Here is a 27,302-nt window from a genome sequence, read left to right on the forward strand (position 1 = left end):
CAGGTATAGAAGTAAAAAAGACAAAGCAAGTTCCATGATGGCCGCAAGCAGGGAGAGAAAGGCTGAATCCAGTTTCTCGCTTTGGTGGGCAGGACATCCTCCAACACTGCTATTTTGTCAATATTAAGATCAATGCAACGTACAGTGAATAAATAATAAGCAATTTTATGTTTCATTCAGGGGCATCGGGACTTGTGGAAGATTCCCGAATGGCCGGTCCATATATTCCATGAAGTTTTAATGTGTTTTGTGTTATTTGAGCTACAATGTCTCTGCCATGTGCATGTGTAAGCGCGGCGCACACAAAACCGCCACAAAACAAACGTGATGTCATGGCTAACTACACTAAAGTGTGACTAGGAGATTTTTATTCCGTTTAGCCATATTGGCTAAGAGGTTTCATGACTCAGCGCCAACACGGTAACATCCGATTTATTTATTTTACAAGTGGCCATGCGACCGATCTCATTCTTAGGCAAATATTGTTCCACATTTGAAGCATCTTGTCGTTTCCTGCATCGAACAACCGCTTGTCGGTTTCAGTGAGGCGTCTGCCACTTCACAAACGGCGGCAATTCGACAATCACGCGTTTTTGACAAAGTCAACAAGTCAACTTGTCCGTTCAACCCCAAGGAGCAACAGTCGGTTTCATGGTGTTGCATATGTGGCTTGTTAACATCAATGTCCTTGCAGCCTATCAGGGATCAGATGTAGTGATCATGCTTGCTGCCTTTGGAACACATTTTCTGCTTATTCAGGGTATCGGAATGTATCTGGGATGCCGTGGCGTGACCTTAAGGGAGTTGCTTAGGCTTGGAAACACTCCAGTGTTGCTAAATTAAAGCAATTATGCAAGGAAGAGTGGACCAAAAGATCCCCAAAGAGATGTGAAAGACTCATTGCCAATTATAGAAAAACGTTCATTTCCGAATGCCGTGTCGGTTGGAATAGTATTTTTTTTTCTTTTTTAATCCATGAAATCACCATCTAAAAATTGAAGAACATTCCGTACGAATTTGAGAAGAGGCCAACTACTTTTTCACGGCACTATGATGTTTTAATTATGTTTTACGACCGGCGAGTCTTTAATATTCCAAACGATTGCATGAAATGGCAATTTCCATGATGAGTTGTACGAAGCTATTCAATTTCGGTCGTTCCTTTTTGCGCTGCCATCGAGGTCTCTCTTTACCCTTTACCCTCCTCTGGAATGCACTTTTGCAAAGTCATTAAAGTAATTGCTGCAGACATTCACTTTTTTTAACCAAGTACAAAATGACCGTTTAAAAAAAAAAAAAAGTTGTATTAGCCTTTGCTTGCTTCCAATGCGCAATCACAGAGACTTCTATCAATTCTTCTGACCCCTGAACTCGGAATAACCGACCCCTTGGCCAAATTCAGTTTGTGCCCAGCCACTAAAGCTGTATCCTGGCAACCATCAAGAGTCCAGACACATCCACTCATTCATCGTCCCGGCATGATTTATTGAAATATGACTCAAACCAAATGAACAAATGACGCGGTCCCATTCCCAGTCTTTTCCTGTCTGTGAATAAAGCGCTGTGGGATTTCATGCAGACCGCCACCTTGACACAACTCTTATGGATATATATATTTTTTTTCTTCCCTGCCATTGGTTATTTATTTACCACCGTTCCGATCCACTTTCCCCGAGGTATCGAGATCATCCATCCTGTCGGATTTATGTGGTTAACCAGCGGCTGGGGGCAGCGGAGTTTGACAGTATGCATGTCAGCTGCATGGGAGTGTTTGGGCAGGGTAATGAGGCTGTTGCAAGAATGTTATTAGGGACTTACGAAGACATTTTGGAGCTTCTGTAAGTTGGAAAACCACAAAAGCCACCCATAGCTTTGAAGTGGTGGTGGGGGGTGGGGTGGGGGACGGGGGACGATATATGCTGATGACTTTGTTTTCCTTTCCTCCGTTGTCTTTCACAACTCTGTACCTCATTCCAATTTCTGTGACTTCAATTTCGGCTCAAAGACCGAATCTGCAAGTCAAAAATGTTCCGTTCCAGGATACGCTCAATGCGGCTCCGCCGGTTATAAACATGGTCTTGTGATTAATGTCGTGTTTTGTGGAATATATAAAAACGAAGCAGCAAAATCCAGCCGTATTTTTTATTTTTTTTATCCATCTCAGGTGGCGACCATGTTTCCACTTGCTGTCGACTGAAAATGACATCACCGAGCCTAATAGACAGTCCTTGGCAAAATGGCCTCCCCCTGAGACCGAGAGGTGGATTTTGCCGCTTAAATCCTATTCAGTCACTGAAATATTCATCAGAATGCCCTGGTCGGACTAATGGTGGGCACATATTACGGTGAAGATTTTTTTTTTTTTTTTTACTTCTACTTTAACTCATTCACTCCCAAAGACATTTTTAAACGTCTTTTCAGACTTGGTCTAGAATTGGCTGGTGCTGAATGAGTTAATAATTGACATTTAAAAAGATGCATTCAAAATGTACCAGGTGGAGGAAGGGAAAGCCCCGGACAGTGAATCTGAGGCGGGCAGAAAAACACTTTCGGCGGGTGACAATCCAATTTCCTCCAATCACCGCGATTGGCATTGAGCAGGGTGAAATAAAGATAGATTGTTTGTCTGTTAGCCCACTCTGGTGCGTACCCAACACCCAAATGTAAAGTGACAGACCCCACCCCCCCATCCCCCATCCCCGCCAGCACACCAACCTCCTCCAAGTCAGCTTTTCTTCTTCACCTCCCTCCCTTGAATGGCAGTTTTTGTCTCTGTGGCTCAAAACCGCAACTGCGACGCCTAACGAGGATGCGAAAGTCACTTACGCAGACCCCCATGGTACCCACCGTGCCAGATTAGCAACATGCCAGTACGCCCATATAGGCCTGGGCTGCTTGCAGCGCCAATTATTATTTAGCTTGCTTTCATCAAAACAGCCAGCGCATCGAGAACGTCGGGACACTTTGAAATCAGCCTGTTTTGAGAGAGCGGGAGGTACGATTCCTTCACCGCGTCTCCGTTGCTGTTTCTGTGATTGTGGATTGTAAGGGGGAAGTTTTAGCAAAGGAGCGTTGGAAGAGATTGGTTGCTGAAGGATTGCAACCCAGAGGTTCATCTGATATCGGCGCAGCTTGAGAGCCAAGATGAGCCCAGATTAGCATCAACACAGGTGGCAGGCGCAGAAAACACCGATTTGGTTACAAGGTGCAGAGGCTCATCGATTGCGCCACGCAGCCGCACACGTACGCAATCAGTTATTGCCGGGGCGCCTGTTTGCCATCATTCATGTTTGAAAGAATGGCTCCATGCACACACTCATCCGTCCCCGTCCGCTTGTGAGCCGCTTCCATTTTCTCGGCCAGGCAGCCGGTCACTTTATTTTGCAGCAGGTAATCACAGAATGACAAGGTGTGGCCCGCTCTGATTTACTACACCACCCATGCCCGGGGAAGTTAAAAATGGAAAAGTGATAAACAAGACAGAGGGAGCAAGTCCCACCGCATGGAGGAGAGGAGATACGGTTTGTGGCTCAGGACAAGATTGTGCAGGAGAGCCGTGTTAAAAATACATGTTTGTCATATATTAGAACAAGGCAGAAAGGGAGATTGGAGTTTTTCCTCCGCCGAGACGGTAACATACGGGGAATACAGTCGACAATTGCAGAGCTAAAGCTTTCTTTGTCCCCGTGTGGTGTTCTCAGAGTCATTTTTTTTTCAAGAAGCTTTTGTCATCTTAGCTTTGCTTCTGAATAGCATTCGTCGTCGTGTTTGGAAGTTACGGGGTGGACGAGTCAACCTCCAAACCTTAATACACGAGGAAGCCTATTGAAGGACCTGACGTTTCAAGTTCCTAAGCGGTCACTGCAAGAAACTTGAAGGATTGAAAGAGTTTCTGTCGGGAGGAGTGGGCCAAAATCCTTGCTCAACATTGTGTGCGGATATACTGTTCGAAAACCATACCAAGACCACGGGATTGAAAGACAGAGCTCGAAGGAGAAAATGAGACGAGCTGACAAGACTTTTCCTCAATCTGAAACCAAGAATAAGACAATTCCTGCGTACAGTATATCGCTCCGAATGCCAACATCCCAAGGAGAGACCATAACCACCAACTCGCTCGTTCTCTTCGCCCATCCGACGCGGAGCGACAAATCCACCGTGGCGCTATCTCCACCGGACCAACTGGAGGCTTTGACTGCACTGACAACAGAATCCCTCCTACTAATGTTCTCATTGTAGCGTACTTCTGGCTGCCCACAAATGCCAGCCTCCTCCATCTCGCACTCCTACTGTACGGTTACAACTATAGAAAGAGCAGGGATTTTTTTTTTCCCAGTACTAATCCCCAAACCAACAAGGCGTAGAAGAAAAGGATTTTTTTTTTTTATGGTCGGGGGGATGGAGATACATATATATCTATATATATATATATATATATATATATATATAGATATATACACACATACACACACGCGCATGTGTGTGTATCCAGGTAAAATGAAGCTACACAGCAAAACATGACAGTTGGAGTGAGGTTTTTGTCAACCCGAGGTTGGAAATTCAGGTCTGGCCACTGAATGATTGCGCAGATTATTCGAGTGGTTTCTGCTAGGCGGACTGAATAAGAAAAGCCATCCAGCATCGCGATTGAGTTGTCATTGTGACTGATTGGCTGCGAGAGCGGGGGCCCTAATGGCGCAGTCAGCCCCGAGCCACGTAAACATATGAGAGCACCGCAAACTGACTCGCGGACTTTCATGTCATTGTATTCGCCAAAAAGTTTCCCCTCCGGTTCGTCATCCTAAATCAGTCGGCAAAAGACACGCTAATTAAAAAGACTTGTCTAAACTTGATTTGATTGCCGCTTCCTCTCGTTGAACCGACCTCTCTCTGTGCCTCCCTATTAGCCCAAGAATTGCTTCTTTTTCAGGTCAGTTACTCCTCCCTCATTGTTTTTTTTCTTCTTGTTAGCTCAAGGCTGCTCCTCGGCATCCGATGCTTTCAAGTCCTAACAAGCCCTTTTAAATGCTTTAATTCTCACCTGTCCCCGAATGAAAACACCACCTCTTTTTCTTATCTTTTCCCATCAGTTTTTGCTCAGTATGTCAAGCTTGAAAGAAAAACGCATACCGCCATATTGTGCTCCTTATCGCCACATTTTATGATGCACAATAAGGCCAATACATTTGTTATGATAAAAGGTACCTTATTTCCACCGATTTAAATTGACAGCCATTAAGCAGTCTCCTCTAGCCCAAGGGTGTCAAAGGCAAGGCCCGGGGGCCAGATCCGGCCCCTTATGTCATTTTATGTGGCCCGCGAGAGCAAATCCTGTGTGTCAATTATCATGATTCTTGCTGAAATCTGGACCGAAAAATCAAATTGTCGCGAGTAATAAATAACTTTGAGATTTTGCACCGGCCCTCCGAGGGAAGCCGTAAGTCCGAAATGGGCCACGACAAAAAATGAGTTTGACACCCCTGGCTCAGAGTCTAGCCTTTGCAGCAGACAAAAAGGCAGTTAGACCAGCCATTTTCAGAGCATTTTATTAACCTATTTTACCATGTATGGTCCATGATAACAGATTAAAATACAGGTTGTTGATTTAGCTTGCTCAGGTTTTTCCTGCTTCAGTGGGGACCCCAATACGAAGTCCAACACAAACATCATAGGTCACATATTTTGTTGTACTGCAACGTTGTTTGTTTGCTGCCTTGTACAGGAGCACACGGACATACGGAAGTTGATCAAAAATTATAATGTCAAGGGATGTCATCTTATTAGAACCCCCCCCCCCCCACCAACTCTGAATTTACAATTCGATTCCATCTCTATGTCATCAATTCCAACTGGCCTCCGCAAATCTAATCTGACCTCAAAGTGTAAATGGGGGTCTGGGGGTGGGGTTAAAAATATCCTTTGCAGAGAAATAGGATTTCAAGAGCAAGGAGATAATTGTCTCAACTCCAATCTCGTTATCTGGGAACACGCAATTAGAGAAATGAAGCCGTCCATTAATTAACCTTAAATGCGAGCCTCGGAGCGTCTGGTGCCTCACAGCTGTCGCTGTGACAGATTGCGATTCAATTACGCAACATTATTGGAACACCAAGGACTGAAGCTCTTCATGCGCTGATCCCCCCAATTAAAAAGAGGTTCGGTTTTGCTCAGCGCTGTTCGACAGAAGGCTTAAATAAACCATTAATCAAATAATTATCACCACTCACATTTTTCTCGGAAGACTTGCTTACCCTGCTTACTTGCAGCATAACTTCTCCTTTCTGAATAAATGAAGTTGAATGTTTACGCACATCATCATGAATCCCTGAGGTAACTGTTTTTCGTCTTTGGAAAAAAAATGAGGGTGATTAGTCAAAATCATTGATATGGACCAGAAGTCTCAAAACCGTACTAGTCGAAAGAAAATATGATATTGATTAAGAACACCGGTTTAACGGCAAAGCCTCATTTTGAGGATCTGTGACGTACAAAGTGAAAGATACATCCCCGGGGCATCCGTGTGAATCTGAAAACTCTCAGTAAGTCAGACTTCACATTGGTCAAATTCAAAATGCAGCCAAAAAAAAAAAACTAATTTTGCTGTGATGAACCTTCAAGTTGTGTACTTTCAAAGTGAGATTTGCTGTGGGTACAAGTTTGCTTGGTGGAGGTTTGCGTTATTTTGCGGTCCTTACACCAGATCTCGAAATAGACTAAGGATTAATGTTTTCACTTTTTTTGTCATTCATCAGAAGCCGAGTAGGTTGTTGAATATCTTGCACTTGGTGCATACGGCACAATGTACAGTGGAAGCTCAAGTTCCAAACTGGATTGATTCCATGAGCCTGTTTGTAACTGGAGACGTTCATAAGTTGAGGTAACATTTCCCATTGAATTGAATGGAAATGCAATTGATCTGTTCCAGCCCCAAAACTAAGTTGTCATTATGTTTTTGAAAATGAATATAATTAATCATAAAGAAATATAACACTTAAAAAAAACATGATAACGAGGATTTGTCCATGAACCTTAAGTGAGGTGTGAAAAAGGTGGAGGATTACAGCTCTACATTAAGAAAGAACATATCTGCGTAAAATTATTCCTCATTTACTCTTTTCGCCTGGATTTTAAATCAAATGCATTCATTCTTTGTCTACATAGAGACGAGGCCCCAGACGAAAGTGTCAGATATGGCGGGGCCACAAAAAAAAAAAAAAAAGGGGGAACATTTTTGCTCAGTCACAGACATGCTGTAAAATGAACAATATATGAGAATTCCTCTGTGTCGGTCTGTCAAACTCCCTTCATCCTCTGCCATCAAACACACAATGTCCTGCTTCTCTGCAAGAGCCCTTCTGTTCAAGCACTCTACACAATTTCTTTTTTTCTGTCCTGTGGGCATCACTGCTTGATATCTGGAAATGAGAACAGGATAATGATGCGGAGAGGTTTCTGTCGCTAACACGCATGTTGCGTTATCGCAAGTACATTGGGATTTGATTATTATTTTTTTTTTTAACAGCGATGCTTTTCAAAGTTTGACAGGCGGAAGAAAAGAAGCAGACGATGGTAGGTTGGCGGTTGTTGTATTGGAATTGTCACAAATAAAGTTCGGAATGTACAAACAAAAAATATTTTTTTTAAAATGGGAGCACCTAAGGGGGTGATCGTATACCTCTATGTTCAAACAACTTTTCCCGTTTGATTTGTGTCCTTATTGTGAGCTTTAGGTTATGGTTATGTTGATATGAGCCCTATTATTACGTATCGCTGCACAATTTTTTGTTGTTGTTATTTAATCAGTTCTTGCCGCTTAATCAGTTCTTGCCGCGTGCATTGTTTATTCATCCCCAATCATTTTGTTCTCCTTTAACCCTTTCAGGGACAGCGGTTACTACAGTGGACAGCTCATGTTATCAGGTTACAGGTTGTCATTATTGGTGTAGGAAAGGGTGAATGAAAATTCAGGTCTTGAATATGATAATATTAAGAATATGATTCCAAAGGCCACAAGAAAAAAAATAATTGTCGTGATCTGCTATCGTGGTTTCCATTCAAGTGCATTTGCTATTTAAACACAGAGGTGCCCTTGCTTGAAAATTATCTTTCAAGGACGGCACAAAACTGCTGAAGAGTAAATCAACATTAAGTGCAAGAACTCATTTTGTGATTTTTTTTTAAAAAAATTTGGGGGTTATTGAGGCACGATGAAAAGACCGAGATGTCATTCCAAAACTGCAAAAAAAATAAATAATGAAAATGGCGGCCAGTTGCCCATTGCTGACCAAGAATATAATGACTCAAACAACCAGATGGGGAAAAACTAAAATATATACAGCATTGACCCGAATGAGATATTACAGTGTGCTGTAATGACAGCACACTTTCACATAATGAAGGCTGGAGTGCGTTGGATGGAAAAGTCCGCTCTTCAATCACTCCCCAGCGATCACCCTAACTGGTCATAAATCAGACCTGTGAGCCCCATTTCAAACTAATTAGAGCCTGATTATGTTCTATCATAAAACATAACTGCAGCCACCATTAATTAGGCTCTGATAGCACTCTACAGAGCCCTCGAAGGCTTTCTGGGGCCGTGCGTGCGTGCGATGTGGCAAAAAGAGGGCAAGAGAGTGACATAGAAAACACGATGATCCTACAAGATGATGCCACACAAGCCTCGTAATCTTCACCTTCAAACTCTGTTCCGAGGAGACGACTATGTTGTTGCTCAAGGGAATAAAAGACGGTGGGTGTGAGGCTCGAGGGTGAGGGGGGCGGTGGGCGGATTTTAGAGGGTGGTAATGCCTCAGAGACCAGGGTTAAGAGATTTAGCTTGCCTGGCACACCTCGCACCTGAGGCATGTTCTTTCCCTTCTGCTGAGAGACATCCCGAATACGGTCTTTCGGCCTCCCCGTGTGCCTGACTGATGTCAAAGCAAACACATCCGCTGCAGAAGCTTTACTCGCAGTGTTTTCTTGGGCGCACTTCAAAAGGTTCATCTATGGGCACTCCCTTGTATTTTACCCCAAAATGTATCACATTTATCTGCAGCATGCTCACTGACTGATATAGAAAATCCCACACAAACGCAAAGGACGAGAATCTCTATCCTGCTTGTATGACCTCTTTCCATATTCCAAGCGACTTATTAGATAACGCCGTGACAACAATCAGAGAGGCTTCGGTGAAAGGTAACATCTTAATGTCTACCCGTCGACGCTCCAGGCAAATCAATGCTGCCGCCACGACGTAACGTGATGTGACACTATCTGAAATGGCAGTCGAGCTGATACGTTGTCATCCCCTAAGAGCTCCTGTGACATCCGCTATCCAAAAGCTCTCCGCATGATTTATGTCAGAGACCTGAAGTTCACTTCCAGAGACAAAAACAACATGCAAATAAATACCAAAGGCAATGGCGTTGTCAGAGCAAGACGACAAACTGAGCGGGCTTTGCCAAGTGCCAATTGGGATCAATGTCCTCTTGGGGGGGGGATCGGGTCCAATCAGGTCAAGACAGTTTACAAGCGTGACCGCAAAGGCTCACAAGCTTTACGGTTGTTGGCAAGTGACATTTGTGAGCTGTAAGCTGGGACGGAAGACAAATATTGGGATGACATTATTGTTTGTGCCGACGAGACGCATTGTGTTTAATAGATCGGAGAGCGTCAATCATCGGCCGGCTTTTATGCTCTTGGACACAGTCGGGGACCTTTGCGCGCCGTCAGTTGAAAGTTCGGACATTTAACTCGATTCTTGGTTGGTGTTTTGGTCATTCTTTTGATGAGAAACACACCTGCTGGTAGGACAGGCTTTTTCCAAATCTGAAACGTTGCCGGACTCCGCCTTCTCTGTCACCGTATCTGATGCTGAGACTGGCTTGTTGTAATATAATGACGAAATCCAGAGATTTAAAAAAATAAAATAAAAATTGTGATCATCAAATAGTTCTAAATAGCGTGAGGGAGGGACAGAAGAAAACGTGTTTGTGTGTCTAACGGTGATGAACGGTGTCTCAGCGGATGTTGCCGCTTCTCCTCGCCCTCACCTCCTCACCACCCCTGTGCTCACATGCTCATTAATTAACAGGAATAAATGGTTTTATCTGCTCTCAGTTTATAAAAAAAATAAAATAAAATAAAATAAGATTGCCAGCTGGGCCGCCAATCTACTCGGTCTCTTATCGAATTGTGTGAAAATGTCAAGCTGGCTGAAGCCAAATGAGCTCAAACAAACACATCTCGCTTGCCAGGTTGTCCTCGAATCGACACGCCGGCGGCAGATATACAAGTGTATGCCCGAGACATATACACAGAAACCATCGCGGAAATGCTAATTACGGCTCCAACCGTCCTACGATGTATTCATTTATTTCACATTGTGTGATCTTTGTACTCAGAAGGAGGTCCAAGTGCCCTGGTATCGAGACGCTGATGTCAGTCCAATAGAAGCTTCCAACGATAGATCTTAGATCAGTGTCCATGTGTTGGTTCTTATTCTGTTCCGGATAAGCGGAACCGTCACGTAACGTTTCAAGTCAGGATGGGCGAAATGAACCGCTGCAAATCACACTCCGCTTTGTTCATCCTGTTGTTGAATTCTTTGAGCACAACTTATCCGTGACAGATCACATGATGATGATCACATGACACGTTCAATCTTTAGTCCTTGTAGTTGGAATTTAGAAATGAGCCAAAGTAACCTGTGCGGTTCTTTCATGGTTGCGCGATGAAAAAAAAAAAAAAAAAAAAAAAAGAGGTCCATGGGTCACAACCAGACACGCAGATTCCAAATCGCCTGACAGCTGCATGGATACAATGATGCCACGCGACGCTTTGCGCGAGTGCTTTAAATGAGACCGCTGGCTGCTCTCAAAGAAAGCCTGAGCTGAATGAAGCCAAAAACAAGAGACGAGGAACTAATCTGTGTCCCGGCTCTCCACCGAGACATTCTGTGAGCCTCTCCGTGTTGGCTTGCCCTCTCAAAGTCAATCAGCTCTGTGACGGAGTGAAATCCAGTGAAGGGGAAAGCATCGCGTAGGGTGAATTAAAGACGGCGGTGGAATTGGGGGGGGGGGGGTATATCGAAATTAAAAGAGAGTTTCTGCAGTTTCCAAGCGTCCAAGGAGCCAAGGTTACACATTCAACTGCTAGGTTGTCGCTAAATTTGACGGCGCGACCAACTTCCCTTTTATCCCCCTGTGCATCGCTTTTCATTCAACAATCGCTTCTCTCTACACGAGTGTTTTATCATTTAATTTTTAAATGCGGGGCTGAAGAAAAAAATTAATCAATGAAGGATTGCGCACCCTAACCGCAGCACCAAGCTTCACCAATACTGGTGTCATTTTTTGGATTTGAAATAACTGCCACTGATTTTAGCGCCACCCCCCCCCCCCAGAGTGGTAAAAAAAAAAAAAAATCACATTGCCCTGCAGCTACAAAAACAAACAAAATAAAAACTTAATTCGTTGAATTAAAATATCGGGAAAATTGTAAAAAAAAAAAAAATTCTTGTCTTATTTTAAAAAATGAATTTATTACAGAGAGCCTCAATTTTTTTCTCCTGCAAAGACGACACGACAACAGACCCATGAAAGGCTCCTCCTTGGTACATACCACTGAAAATTATTATTTTTTAAAAATTGCAGAATTTCACTTTTTAGCTTCTCTTTAATAGGACAGATTCTTGTGCTGTGTAGTTCCTGCTTCAGGGTAAAGCAGCTGCAATCTTTCACCACGCCAAATCATTTTAGCAACTTGATCATATTATGGAATGACAGCAACTTAAACATAGCAGAAAAAGCAGAGGACGGGGGAGGGGGGGGGGGGGAAACTCAAAGCAGGTCAGTTTCTTCAACTCGCACAATTAAAATTGCAGCTCACCAAGACCTGAGCTACACCAATTATACCGAATCATGAAAAAGAATACGAGATTTTCTCTTCCCGTGTTTGTCTCCGGTCACTTTTTTTTTTTTTAATGTGCTCCTTTCATACGTTGACATATTAAGATCTCCGGATAAAACGATCTCTGATAAAAAGACACCTAACAACTGGATTATTCCCAGTGAACAGTCGCCTCGGCGCGCATCACATCCTTGCTCCTGGCAGTCTCATACTACATGCTGCGTACAACTCATTTTCGCTTCTTTGATGCGCCACAACAAGCTAATGGCGAAGAGATTAGTTTCACTCGTTTGTATCTTTGCCAGTGGCGCAGAATGAGCTCGAAAGGCAAATTCATTTTAATTGACCGAGGCTGGAGTGACGATAAAGGAGACCATTTTCTCTTTGAAAAGCATTGCTTTTGTCGTCAACTGATCTTGGCTTTTTTTTTTTTTTGTGAAGGAGTTTTATCAGTTGTCATGTATATGAACCCTTTCAGGGGCAGCGGGTCACTACAGCGGACGGCTTATCATGTTATCGGGTCACTGGGGGGCCATGAAAGGGCGAACGGGCGGCAAGGGGCGAGAGTTGGGCGCAGATTTGGAGTTCCAACGCCCAGATGGCTTCGAAGCCTGTAGGTGCAATTTAATTTTTAATGTGTTGACAATTTATTGCGCAGGCACGGGATATTGTGGATGCAGCTTCTGTTTGGGCTGGGACAGATTAGAATCCCACCAGGCTGGAGACACAATAACATGTCCGCCTGTGTGTGTGTGTGTGTGTGTGTGTGTGCGTGCACAAGTGGAGGACTACTGTCAGAGCATTGTCACAGTTTTCCACCTAATTGATGGAGAGCCGTGATCTCGATTCAATTAGGCACGCCTAATTACTTGAATAGACTGTATGCATCTTCACATCTGCGACGTGCACGCACGTGCACCCCACCTCTACGATTTTCTTAAAGACGGCAGCTCCCTTGGGCTTAATCGTCTATGTCTCGTCTTCTCCCATTCCCACTTCTTCCAAATCCCTTCTTCTGCCACGCCTTTCAACCCGCAGACGCAGCCTCTTTGTACCCCCGCGTCGCCGCCTGCTCCCTCTGTGCCTTTCATCAAGGCCCCATCAGGTGAGCTTTGGAGGGCGCGCGCGTCAAAGGGGGCTTTCGCCTGACACGATTCATCACGCAATCATGAAACATTTGCTCGCGTCACATTGGCGGATAACGAGACGGCGAACACTTTGCCAACAAACGACAAAAAGGGGGTCCTTGAACGTGACGTACCAACACACAGTCGCGGTGGAGTCTCGTGATGGAACCGCACGTTCGATTTCTCGGGAAAGTCCAACTTCGTCGCTGACTGGGAGTAACTATTCGTTAGCTCCCGCCTAACTGCAGAAAGTCCCACACTACAACCAACTAGCAGGTCGATTCGAAGCGCCTGGCTGTTTACGTGTAGATGAAAGGGGACTAAAAAGTGAACTCAACGCATAACTTTCATGTCGCACCGCCAATCAGTCGACTGTAAACGTTTTCATGGAGGGCAGCGTCTTCAACCAGACACGTCAGCGGCACATAATTGTCCATCTTGGAGCGAGGCATGCGGACTCCGTGTTATTTGTGCATTTCAAGACAAAAGGACAAATAGGCGAGCGTTGCATCCAATCCTTGTTTTTAATACAGGATAGCAACTCGGAGGACGTTTCCTGTCACTGATTATTACGCCCATCCCGAGCGGATATGCAATTTTAGACTCTGGGGGGGGGGGGTATATTTAAACCTCAAAACGCTGGAGTAGGTCAAACAGAGTGCAAGTTCAACACGCCGCGTAAAAGTAATTTGATAGAGTATGTGCTCGGCTCGGAAGGTCTGGGAAACAACAAGAATTTATTCCTGCCAGCCACCTTTTTCCAGAAATAAATACTTTATGATCAATATACAGGGGGAGGGTTGGAGATGGGGGGCGGGGGGGGGGGGCGAAGCAAGGAAGATACAACAATGCAACAATCTAAAAGAGTGATTGTGGTGCTGTCCTTTTAAAAACAAGTGCATCACCTAATAAATCTGCCTGAGACTAATAAAGCTGTCATCTGTTTGATCCCCCCCCCCACACACACACACACCCACCCCGCCGGAGAAGAAGGAAGCCGAGAAAAGGGGAAAACAAAATATGACCCCATCAACCTTATCTCTCTGGTTTATTTGCTTTCTACTAAGGTCATCATGAACCAAACTCATTTGCCTTTTTTTTTTTCCTGAGAATTATTATTATTATTTTTTTTTAATCATGATATTAATCTGACTGTAAATCCAAAAGCATAGGGGCTTCATCCAATCTTGCGCATAAAATAATTTACAGGAGAAACGTTGCTCTCCAAAGAGTACAAAAGGACAAGCTTCCCATGCTTTGATCGCTGATATACGCCGTTGTCAACTACATTCGAATATGTTTGAACGAGATAAGTGAATATGGCTTTGGAAACATATGATTCTACAAACGTCATTTGCTGACGTCAACACGAACGCTGAATGGAGATTTCCGGTGCGAGTCCAAGTTGCAGTAAAGATTGAGACTTGAGAGACTTGCTGAAGACTCAAACAGGGAGAAGACGCTTGCGATTGGTCGTCTTTTGGGGTTTATCCGGATGTATAAAAAAAATGCCACTGATTTCATTTATAGACACTCCCTTAAAAAAAAAAAAAAATCTCCAGTCGATAAAGCAGATTGTGTTCAATTTATCAGAGAACAGAACCGACGCCTGTTTTAAAGGCTAGCTAGCGCGTGCTGCAACACAATAGCTAAACAGCTCGAGCTTATCCTTTCGGCTCGCCACCGTGCCCGCAACCGGGATCTGAGGGCCTCTCTGCTGCTGTTCCATTCGCACACAAAAGAGCACCTGGCCAGGCATATAATCATCACAAAGCCCCTTTAGTGCCTGCAACTACGCGTCTTCCTCTGGAGGCCAAAACTATCTCCGAACAACTTTGAGCAGCTGGGCTTCATCACCAAAGGCGAATGGCAAATTTCAATGCCTGTAAACCCTCTGGTCGAAACTGGGGATTATTTCTCAACTGCGTTCCGTATTTAATTTTTTTTCTGAGCACATTTTACAGCCATGTTAACGCTTTCACGCTCGAGTGTTTGTTTTCGCACTTTCGTACAATCTCCAGCACTAGGATATATCCCGAGGCACTCGCCATATATTAGCGTCTTAGCCAAACGTGAACGAACAGGTAACCGTGGGCACCAGTGAGTTGCCAATAGCAATGGGCAATTTCATACAGTCTGAGCTGAAATTTCAATGTTGTTGTTCCGCTTTGTACAGATCCGATGTATTGATTAAATTTACATTAATGAGCGTCTGCGGCTACAGTTAGTGCAATATCATTTACATAAAACAATTTTGAAGATCGTGGCCTCCCCATTCAAAATGGATGACGGTGGGTGAGAAATGCAGCTTTGCTAATTAAAAAAAGATATATATTTATAAAAACAGAGTTTCATTGAACACCGAGCTGCTGCGTGACTTGCAAACCGATTGGACAGCAAATATGGAGTGTCATTTCACAAGAGAACCATGTCTCCCCCCCCTTTTCCCACGACAGCACTATAAATCTTGAATCTAGCAAGCGCCCTGCTATCTGCAAGCAAACAACGCCGATTTTAGCAGGTCAAAACGTGCCCTTGGCTACATATTATTGAGAACACCGTTTGCCAGATTCGACCCTTTTCATGCACCCTGTGACCTGATATCATGATAAACTGTCCACTGGTGTAACCGCTGTCCCTGAAAGGGTTCAAAAAAAAATTGTAATCAGTCAAAACTAGTGTGGAAAGTACAATATGAGTGTTAGAGCCACTTTTCCTCGGTATGATTCAAACGGACACAAGCCCAACCCTCAAACTGGGTGCTCATGGGACACTATTACTGTACAGTATTGTTGTCCGCAGTTGCACCGGGAAATGAGATTGTCATCCTTGGAAGAACCTCCTCTCCATCACCAGCAGCTTTGAGATTGACTGAGGTTTGCATCGACTCGCACAACAGCTTCCGGGGCGACGTTGCAGTTGTTAAAAGCAACAAGCCAAGGATCGGTGGTGATTTATGTGATGTTCCGTGATTAACCCTTTCGGGGACAGCGGGTACAACAGTGGACAGCTTACCATGTTATCAGGTTCCTTTCGGGATGAACAATAAGCATCAAGATGGGGATTTGGAAGCTCTGAGCTTTGTTTTGGCTTCATGCTCTTCACATTAACGCTGCAGCGCAGGTCCTTTCTATGAATGCGAGGGCGAGTGATTCGGAAGAGAGCTAGCCAGCCTGTCGAACTGGATAAACTTAAGTTAACTTGCCGAGGCATCTACCGACATAATTAGCATCTTTTTTTTTTCTTTTGTTCTCGACTTGAGGACAAAGATAATGATGGGGTGCTTAAAATACCTTCGTTAATCATGCATGCATGCTTGCACATTCAAAATCCGAAATGCAAAAAAATATATATATTGCAAAGTCAATCAGATGCTGTGGGCGTCGACGACAGCGGGGGTGACGAAGTTCAACGTGGTAGCCCGGCTGTCGGCAAATTTTGCATCTCGCATGTCACAAAACACTGCGGTTTTGCGAGGCAAAAATTAACTCTCGGCACTCAGGCATGACATTCAAAAAAAAAAAAAATCAAATAAAGAAAAATCTGCTTCAGCAATAGGTTCCGCTGTTGGAGGAGCTAACCCTCCAATCATGACAATGCCATTGCCAGATTGACAGGCTAATTCTCAAATCGTGACCGCGTCATTCCCAGCGCGCGTTTGCATAGCAGCATCAAAAATAATCAATTTTATATGATGGGGGTTTTTTCCCCTCAACAACCAGTCTTTCGAGTCATATTGTCTCAAGTCTTTAACCCTTTCAGGGACGTCGGTTACTACAGTGGACAGCTTAGCGAAAAGCATCGGAAACTTACGGGATGAAGCGAGGTGTCATTGTTATGCATCCGACGCCCTCAAAGAAAATAAATAAATCACTACGGTGCTTTAACTACAGGTGGCATGTAAACAGATTAGCGCGCTGACTGTACAGACACGTCTTTGGCTTAGTGTGTTTGCAGATTGCGCACACAATGATGTCTGACGGCAGTAGGCCTTGCACAAAAAGAGGGTCATTTTTGCTGCACACCTGTTCAATGGGCTCAAAACCGGAAGAAACCAGAAGAAAAAAAAACCATCCTTTTTTTTTTTTTAACTATTTATGCAACTGACACATATGCAACATTTTGCGTTCATTAAAAAGAAATGCGTGTGCAGATGCTCAAATTGCACATGACTGAACATACCAATAGTTGTGTCAACACAGTCAAATAAATTTTAATAAATACAAAATGTGACAAGGTTAGCCATGACTGAGTTTTCATTGATCAATATGAGAGTCATCCTGACAGCGCGTATTCCATCTGTGAATTTGGACAGCTGTCACATTGGCAGATAGGTGTCAGATATTTTTATTTATTTATTTTGTAAATCCACATTTGGAAGCAGCCCGACTCTGATCACTCATCAAATGCAGAATCCAGCGGGCCCTGTAAAAAGTCACGGAGGCCGCATGACATTCAGCTCATTCTAAAAGTTTCCATATTTTTAATGTATCTGAAATTGCCTGCGTCAGATTCATGTCAAAGCAAAGAAACAAGCGGCGCGAATTACCACCGTGTCACTTCAAAGACGATAATCCCAACTCACCGTTGCACGGCGCCAACACACGTTTGTTTCGCCTTTTCGAGGCTCGAAGTCGTCAACAATCTCGCCATACCAACTCGTCGTTCCGTTCGACGCGCGGGCCGCTGACAGCAAAACAGTGGCTATTTGTCGAATTCATTATTAAATGATCTGCCACCACAATGCTGTCACGACAGTAAACATCATCGGGACGTCTTCACGAGAGGTGCCATTGCGGCGTGCGTTTGTGCAAGCCTTTACAAAATATTCAAAATGCTGCACACCAAATATGCTACCATTACAAAAAATAAAAAATAAAATAACAGCAATATTCAAACAGGGGTTTCATCTGTTTTAGCCCGAATGCCCAAACATGGCTGATTTACCATAAAACCATAATATTGAGAGCCATCAATGCCTTTTACTTTTGGCTACATTTTCCGAATCGTGCAAAATTTAAGGGTGGTCCAATGTCGACGTTCCGCCACACACAAAATTTACAAGTCAAAACATAAGAATATTGCTTGTGACAATTGCTCCATTGTTTCTGGAGTCTCCAAATTCTACCCGAGACAAAACTGGAGTCCTTTCATCCTTGTTATAACGTTCAGGGAATATAATCCAGGCCTGCAGTACTGGGATTCTAAGATGCGGATGGCAAGTGTGGATACATTTGTGGATTGTCAGCCTCACATCTTTTATTTTTAGTTAGGGACAGGACGATCTTTCATAAAAACAAAAAGGCTCAGTATGGTGCCTTGGGTAACTTTGCTGAGGTTTTCAGTATGCCCAGTAGGGCATACTGAGTATAACATGATGATATATTATGAGATGAGATGGAAAGATAAAGTCAATCTGGGTTCAGATGGTTGTAAATAAAGGCTGAGAACCCATTATGTTTTGGGTGTGGTGACAACAGTTTTTCGGTCAAAACCGAAAATGTACTTGATTGATTTTCAGTGCACCCCTAATTGTCTTTTTTTTTTAATAATTTCTTTCGTGGATGTGGCTTCGATACCAGTAAACTTAATAAATGAAATTTTACTGGATATGTGAGTGTCCCTTGATGTTTTTCTTTTTTTCCCATAATTTTATTTTGACAGCGAGTTCTGGCTCGGCGTTTGTTTCCCTTTGTTGCCTGAAGCCTCTTTTATTTGAAAGAAGACGGCCTAAAAAGCCGCAATTATGGGACACAGATTGGCAAGTGGCGGCAACAAACAAAAATAGATAAATCGGCAAATCGGGGAGGCAAAAGGCACCCCCCAAATTCTAAAAACAAGCCAGGAAAGAGAAGAAAGGCAAAGAATGAAACACAATCCCCTTTATGGCCACTAAAAAAGAAATGATGTCCCTCTCCTTTACATGCTATATTTATCTCAATTTTGGCTGCGTGCGTCATTTCGACGGGAAACGAGAGAAGATTGTAGGGATGGAGAAAAGGTTGGAGAGTCACCACAAGATGGTTCCAAGTGAAAGGATGCCAGTCTACGCGTATCAGCATTCCCGTGCCGCTCAAAAGCAGGAGCCAGCCCTGCCTGTCCTCCGCCCCCTTCCTCTGGGGGAAGCTGAGGAGCCAGCGAGCACAGTGTTGCTCGATGGAGGAGAGACGGGATGGAAGGGTAGCAACAGGGTCTTGTTAAGCTAAGTCTGGAGGAAAGGCCTCTTCCCGGCGGGAGCTTCTCAAGGCAGTTGAGAAGGCCCTGCCGCCTCAATGGAGGCAACCAGGCTCACACGCAAGCATGTTCAAGCAGTGTCGGTCCATCGCAGCTCATTCTTGGACCCAGCCTGTCAGGCATGGCTTGTTAGAATAAATTCCATCTTGTCCTCGCTGTCACGTTTGTCAGAGGGCGGGGGAGCGGCAGACAGACAAGCAGTGCGGTGTATCGGTGGGAATTGTAACTTCTGGACTGGTAGTTTATGTCTGAGAAATGCCGAGGATTTTTCAAAGAATCTGAGGATGACATATTGAATATGAAAGAGGTGGAAGAGATGTTCAATGTAAATAATGTTTAAAAATGGGACTACTTGGAATATCACATCGTCCTGCTATACAAAATAAAAAAAACTATCCAATTATAAATATAAGTTTGACAAAAGCCAGAAAAGCAATTCCATTCTTTGTTTTAATTGTTGTGGATGTCTCGGGAGGTACATGACACAAACACTCACTGCAACCAGTCTGTGTAACCAAGAGAGTTTCGGGTCCCTTTCTCAACTGGTTAGGTTCCGTTTCACATCACAATCAGGGTCCGTGGACCGCCCACTTCGGCGCTGACGACACAAACTGTGATTTTTCGATTGTAGATGTTAAAAAAATGGTGTAATTGTTGGCCGGAGCGTTTTCAAAGCAGAAAAACGGAATAAATCATGGCTCCCTGCAACTATATTAGCTTTTCGTCCAATTGCCGTAAACAAAAACCGGATTTCACACTGATAATGATAAAGTACATTTGAGACTAAATCTTTATTTCAGTCTTCATATTTTTTTAGGTATGTTTGGTGGCTAACCATGTGATTATTCGTACGTAAATCAAGGGGCTTATTTGATTATTATTCTCCAACTTAAAAACAATTCAAACAGAGTACAAGCCTCTTGGTCTGTACTGTATTGATATTTTAGCAGCGCTCACCTCACACATTACATCAGCAGCAAATTGGGGACAATGTGACTCATGTTTTGTGGAATCCCAACATCGCCAAACTAAGCGACACACGCACGCACGCACACACTTTGGGCACACGCAGCCGTAATAATATTTGGCTATTTTGGTTGACTGCCTTTGATGTGAGCTTCCAGTCCCCGCATGCTGCCTCATCTGCCTGCAGCTTGCCAGCTTCAAAAGCTGAGCTGACCTCATTTCCTCGTCCTCCTGCTGAGTCTTACATATCGCAGATGGTCGGACACACGGGGAGCCCCATCGTCGCGTTTGCAACGACACATTTTGTTCCTGTCACCTTTTGCTCTCCGACTGGCCGTGAGGAAGCCGGTGTCAGTCGGCAAAGAGTGGGATGTTCGCACGGGTCGCGGTCTCGTCCGTGGCGTGAGATTCTCACATTGCTCCGCTTTCTGACCTTCACGGCATTCTCAAATCCTTGTCAACTGACCACTTGGAGCTCTTCCTCCGTGTGCTCATACAGGGAATTTCCCCAGCCTTGTCATTCACACTAACCGTTTTCAATATTTAAAAAAAGAAAATAGTCATAAAACTACCAAATATATTTGTCCATCTATCCATCATCTTATCCGCTTATCCCCACGAGGGTCGCGGGCATGCTGGAGCCTATCCCAGCTGTCTTCGGGCAATAGGAGGGGGGACGCCCTGGACCGCTTGCCAGCCAATCGCAGGGCACACAGAGAAACAACCATCCTCGCTCACACTCACACCTCAGGACAATTTAGAGTGTTGCGTTAACCTTCCAAGCATGTTTTTGGAATGTGGGAGGAAACCGGAGTACCCGGAGAAAACCCACGCAGGCACGGGGAGAACATGCAAACTTCCACACAGGAAGGCAGGAGCCGGAATCGAACCCTGCACCTCTTGCTCTGCGAGGCCAACGTGCTAACCGGTCACCTACCATGCCTTGCTCAAGGGCACTTTATGAGAAAACAGTGGGACCTGAACACGTTAGTCCTCTGGGTGCATAACCCAAGTCCTTAAAAACTCTCCATTCTTGCCTCAACATGAGACCTTTCATCTTAAAGCTTAGACCAAGCATATCTCTACAAATAAGCCGAGTTTTCCTGACCGAGGCAGTGGTTCATGTAAGCCCAGCAGGATACTGCAGGGTTTGGGGGGGGGGGGGGGGGGGGGGGTTTCTGTCAGGGTTATTGTAAGGTCACTGGCACTGTTTCATGCATTTTCACTAAATGCTGTAACGTTTACTGAATATGAATTGCAAGACAAATTGGGGGGAAAATAGCCCAGAGGCCATCTTCTGGGTAGGATTTTTTGAACTGATCTTTTCCTTTGAATTTGTGGCTTTAAAAATGTAGTGGATCTAATGGAAAGGTCAAATGAATTGTCCAATTAAATTTTTGAGATTTTGTTATCATGTTTTGGCTATTGGTGTATTTCAGGGGATGGGAGGACTCCAGAACATCAATGTAATGCTGCCAGCTCTCGCGTACCAAACTCTCCATCTGACCCTGAAATGCATCTGTAAGATGCAAAAAAAAAAAAAAAGTTTCAACATTGTTGCATTTTCAACACTTTAGATTGGTCAATCATTTCTAAAAAAATAAAAATAAAAAATACCCACAAGTGAAGATTGTCCAATAGTATATTACATACCCGATACCGATACTAACTGACAGCTGTGTTTGAACAGTCGATTCGTTATTTCGAAACTAGAAACGACCAATTAAAACACGACTAGCTTCATCTGGAAGGAAGTGACAGTTTTTGACAACATCCGCAAAACATGAAAAAGGAGCGCTTGAATATTACCTGTCAAAATGCGATGCCGCTGTTCACCCGGCGGTTGGGAGGCCGCAGCACTTGACACGCACAAGACATTCAATCGCGTGCGTCCCGCCGGGTAAGCAGCCAACCATTGGCTCCGGCGTGTGTGGATGCAACCGAAACGGGAACATCCTGACCACATCAACCCCATCCTCGGAGACATTATCTCCTCCCATTTTCCACAAGCTGTGCAAGCAAGCCTCGGTGCGCACGGAGAGAAAAACGATGTCGAGAGACACCGAGGGATAGAAATCACCCGACAGGTCATTAAAGCACAGAAACTCACACGTATGCCACGTTACAATGAACACAAGCATCGTCAATTCGGAAATGCCTCGATATGAGGGAGCTGAAATGTGAAGAGGGCAACAGGGGTGAGAATTCATCCACAATGGAATCAGGGACAAGAGGTATTGCCTGAGAGCTGCCAGAAAGAGAAAATAGCTCTCAAGTTGTAACCCTTGTTGTCTCATGACGTTTCTTTTGTTTTATCGCTTTAGCAAAAGCATCTCCCACCCTCGAGTATGCCCCTCTCCTATGCCAGACACAAGACCTTCACTCTTTACATCAGAACCTCGGAATTTATGAAACATAGCACCTTTATTCAGCGGAGCGACAATTTGGCTTGTAATGCACAGCAAATGGCTTTGCTTGTATCCACTTTTTCTACCTTCAAGGTACTGAAAGCAGCGTTAACACTGTCACATTATTCACAGTCACGCAGTGTCTAATGGAATATTTTGTCGTATGAAGGCAGCAGCACACTCATTCAACACCAGGTACACCAAGTGGAGGTTCGGCTGCAGGGAGACAACACCCCAATATGCTGCGCTACTTTTTCTTTGATCATCTCTAATCACATGGATAATTACATCCGTCCATTTTATAAACTGCTGATTCTCAATGGCTGCTGGGACACTTCCCCACTTGACTTTGAGCGACAGGTGGAGTAAACTCAACTTAACTGTATTTATAGAGCAACTGAAAACAACCACCGCTGTATACAAAGTGCTGTTGATGGAGCAAAAAATAAATAAATCAAACAATTCATGAACTCATTCACTCCCAAAGACGTTTTTAAACGTCTTTTCAGACTTGGTCTAGAATTGGCTGGTACTGAATGAGTTCAGAATGAAGCAGTAGGAAGCACAAAAACAGTCCAACTAAAACTCGCGTCTCATGCCGTTTGGTTCTCTGTACCTCTAATAGTGTCTGGTCCGCACACCTGAGGCACCGGGCAGGTGTGCAGGGGCTCAGAGAGGAAAGGTGGGGCAAGGCCATTCAAAGATTTGAAAACAAATACTGGAATAGAATCTTAAGAAGAATTAAAATACAAAAGGGACACAGTGAAGGGATTTCAGAGTAGGAGTTATCTGCTCCCTCTTACGAGTACCAATCAAGAGGTGAGCAGCAGCATTTTGGAACAACTGGAGACACTCAATGGAGGATTTGGCTGACTCCAGTAAAGTGCATGACAGTCATCCAGCCAGGATGTGATGAAGGCATGAATTACTCTTCGAAAGTGCTCTTGAGAAAGGAGAGGATTTACTTCAGCCAGATGCCCAAGATGAAACAAGCTGGATAAACGGCATAACACGCTTGGTTTGGGGACGTGGGAGGAAGCCGGGGGTGCCTAAAGCAACCCTACACGAGCACAGACGAAATACCGCCGGCTACGATTCAGCCACTTTTACATTTGTCATAAAGCCAAATGACCCATCCGAATAACTGCCGATTGAGGATGGGGCACATTCCTCTCCATCCAAAACGGTTGCCGTGGTGATGGATTGTGCGGCGCTTCAAGCGTTTTGTGGTCAGCTGATTGTTTCAGGGAAGGAGATGGTGACCACCTGTCGACGGCCAATTGCAGAGCTTTGACCTGATTGGCCTGCAGCTCAGGTGTACTCCTTCCAAAAAAGGGTTGAGAAGGTCATTGTGGGGGCTGACCAGCTGGAAGAGTCTTGTGTGCTTTAATCTAGTTATCTATGTCCAAATAAAATAAAATAAACTAGAAAATACCCTCACTGGATCCTAGCTATATCGTCATTGAAGAAGGTGACATTATTTTGCGCTTTGGATTGCAGCACTGCGGCAGACGTGATAAAACGGTGACTTATGTGTGGCGCAAACAAACACTTCCTTGTCTGTTTTCCTCCCGAGCGGGCTACAAATACATGTAAACCTCAAAAGTACAAAATCAATGAGATCCACCTTAGGAGGAGTGTCTGTTTTTAATGAGTGTGCGCGCGCGTGCGATAGTCCGTGCGTGTGCATGTGTATTTATGGCTCGGCTCTATCCGACTGGAGCAGAGCGTAATGAATGTTAAGCAGAACAGTGAGGGGTGGCGGCATCCAGGCCTGGTGATTAATGTTGACACAGTAAGAAGAGGCCACCCTGTTGACATCAATTATTGCTCTCCGCTTAACGAGGCCGGCACTGCAGATACACCCACGTGACCGGAGCCAGGATGGTGCACGGACAAAAACACACACATTCACACACGCAAGTGCATTCCAGCATTACGGCCGCAAGAGTAACTCATCGTGAACGTAAGACCTACACTCTGACCTGGATTAGTGAAATACACGAGGCCTTGGCTCGAGACCATACTGCTATGCCTCCATAAAATATTTTCAAATAACTAAAATATAGGATTATGGTTGGGTAAGAGGATTCTCTAACTGTATCTTTTCGTAAAATCCTCTGGTTACAAGCATAGAGATCCTTCGATCAGTAAGTGATTCTGTACCAGCTCAGGCTTGGACCAAAAAATAAATAAATGAAGTTCTTGCACTTTTGTTCTCTTACCACAACAATATTGTACATTTTAATTGTGGGGCACTCCACAAAATACTGTATACTCCCTCTAATTGACAGACAGTGTGAAGGATGCCACGCGCAGTTCAGCATTTATAACGTACCTTCACAACGCTCTTGTTTCAAGTCAAGCCGAGCCTTACAAGATCAGGCTTTATAATATAACGAGTCCGAAATAATGCACAAACACTTTTGCGCATTTGTAGAGTTGATATGGCTGCACGGGAATATCTGGCACATTTTCCCCAGTCCGCCGAGTCTTTTATTGCTAAGTACTGTATGTCTAGGTCTTTGTTGTTTTTTTTTGCCCCTGACTGTCTGTCTTCGGCCCCTTTGTATCACCTTCGACAGAGAGAATTGTTCGATTAATTACTGTCTGCTGGATGGTGTCACCGCAGAGTCCCAGAACCCCGGGAGAGAAGGCAGCTGCTCCTGTCACAATTACAATGCTAAGCAACAGCCCCGGCTCTTCTCTTTCCTGCACTCCTTCAAGCTACCCTCTCATTATCACAAAACCCCTATCTTCTCTTTGAAGAGGGGCCCGGTGATAAAGGCAGATCCTGATGCAACTCCAGTCTCCACCTGCCAGTTTGACTCTGACACAGCCTGATTCTCAATCAGCGCAGAGGTGCCAAGGGCTTTTAGAACCAAAGCGGCAGCCTTCTTCAAAGGGGGCATTCACTCCATTCTTAGAATGGAGCTGTGGAAGTGTTACGAGTGAGGCAAATCTGACTGGAAGTCAATTACCTGCAGGAGAGGCGATGGCGGAAATGTGAGCAGGTGGAGTCGTCTGGTGGGCTCCTGTCGTGAAAGATCGGTGCTTTGTACTTGTCTGGGGCCTCTGTCAATAAGAAAGGGAAGGACAGGACGATTAACAAAGCATCATTTTAAATTGCGGGATATTGAAAGCGTTCAGCGCAAATCAGGTAAAATAAGGGTTACTTTCCCCTCTGTAGTCCTGAATAGAAAAAGAAAAGAACGTGAGTTTTCCCGCTATGACCTAAATGAAACATTAAGCTAGCTAACTAAGCTACTGTTAAAATTTGTTTTTGACAGTCAGTCGCATGAACAATCTGAAATGGGCCGCGCCTTCTGTAATGACAGAACTGCATCTGCACTCGCTGCAGAAAACAAATAAGAAATAAAAGATCAACTTAATCGTGTAAAAGGCTTTAACGTCGCATTTTAAAAAAATGATTTTTGCTGGCCTTTTGTGTGCTCACGTCATCGCAATACCTTACGCACAATCTTAACATCTTCAGCAACTTGTATAAACGGACAAGGGAGATGTACATTTTCATCATACTTCGCTATTTTATCCACGGGTATAAAGTTGTAAATCTGGTTAAGTGTTCTTATAATACACAATGTATGAGTGCTGTAGTTTGGTATCGTATTTCGATGGCTCGGCAGCTACGTCTTGCGCGCTTAAAACATGGCAGTGGATGTTTCGCGTGTGGGAAAGCTTCCGTGGATTATCACTGGATGTATTAGCAATACAACATCGTCTGAAGCAATCCAAAGCAGGCATGCCCTCTTTAAATACAATAACGAAGCTATCGCTGGTCCGAAGTCCGGTCTGGGTCCCTGCGTCTCTACCTTGTCTGTGGTCTGATTGTATCGATTGGCCATTTGGAGCCCGAAATTCCAAAGAGACAGGCATAATTACAAGAAGATAAAGCAATCTACTGCAATTAACCGTCCCTCCCTTGGCAGTCTTGGCCGGGGACCATCTCTCATCCTAAGCAAGAAATAAATTCCCTCAGCCAGCCTGCCGCCACCACTGCCACTGAAGTGTAGGAACAATTCCATCAAAGAATTCATTCTAATTTCTGCAGCCCCTATCATTAAAGGACGTTATCTATTACTATGACATAAAATACAAATTTTCAAACGCAGTTTCCGTGCATCCTTTTCATGGACGGCAAACCGCAAAGAGAAGTTTAACACTGTTGTCAGGACATTTTGTAGGGTTAGAGGGTCATTCGCAAAGGTCCCTTGAGGGGACGTTTTTCATTAGGATAAATAAATCTTGTCATGGGGTTTAGTGTGTGGCCTTCACAGAGAAGGACAGGAATTCCCTTTAAATGTCATTTGCCCTTTTATGTGGCAGGGATCATTTTAGCCAGCGACAAGCGTTTGGAACGACTCTGAAAAAGTGTTTGGGAGAAAAGCTGACAAGGGTCCCTATGGCAGAAGAACAATGTTCAGCGATGAAGGAAAGATTCCGAAGGTGTGCCGAATTATTCATTACAGCAGCATCGTCACATCCCGCACTTGCTTTGTTTACATGTGATTTTACCATTTTGGCTTTATTTTTTATTTTTTTCAATGAGGTGACCACATTGCCAGAGTTCCGCATTTCACCCTGCTGAATATTTCCACCCAAACTGCTAATAAAAGATGGCTGTTATTTTTAGCTG

At 44.2% G+C, this 27,302-nt stretch overlaps 1 protein-coding gene across 7 annotated transcripts in view; it reads right to left on the reverse strand.

The window, feature by feature from the left end:
• The window catches only part of rbfox3a (RNA binding fox-1 homolog 3a), a 220,247-nt gene that overhangs the window by 174,544 nt on the left and 18,401 nt on the right, over positions 1–27,302 (reverse strand). For all 7 annotated transcript variants that reach the window (XR_015104126.1, XM_086138891.1, XM_086138894.1 and 4 more), the window contains exon 2: positions 25,627–25,720. The gene's annotated coding sequence lies outside the window, so the exon portion shown is untranslated. The remainder of the gene's footprint in view (positions 1–25,626; positions 25,721–27,302) is intronic.

This window comes from Hippocampus guttulatus, chromosome 19, assembly GCF_054856545.1.
Source record: "Hippocampus guttulatus isolate MCC_2025c chromosome 19, RoL_Hgut_1.0, whole genome shotgun sequence".
Taxonomy (NCBI): Eukaryota; Metazoa; Chordata; class Actinopteri; order Syngnathiformes; family Syngnathidae; genus Hippocampus; species Hippocampus guttulatus.